A 300-nucleotide genomic window follows, 5' to 3' on the forward strand; every position below is an offset into this window, starting at 1 on the left:
CACTGCACACCAGTCACACCATCCACACTGCACACCGATCGCACCATCTATACTGCACACTGATCACACCATCCACACTGCACACTGACCACACCGTCCACACTGCACAGCAATCACACCATCCACACTGCACACCGATCATACCATCCACACTGCACACCAACCACACCATCCACACTGCACACCGATCACACCATCCACACTACACACCGATCACACCATCCACACTGCACACCGATCACACCATCCACACTGTACACCGATCACACCATCCACACTGCACACCGATCACACCATCCA

Source organism: Microtus ochrogaster, chromosome 15, assembly GCF_000317375.1.
Source record: "Microtus ochrogaster isolate Prairie Vole_2 chromosome 15, MicOch1.0, whole genome shotgun sequence".
In the NCBI taxonomy this organism is placed as follows: domain Eukaryota; kingdom Metazoa; phylum Chordata; class Mammalia; order Rodentia; family Cricetidae; genus Microtus; species Microtus ochrogaster.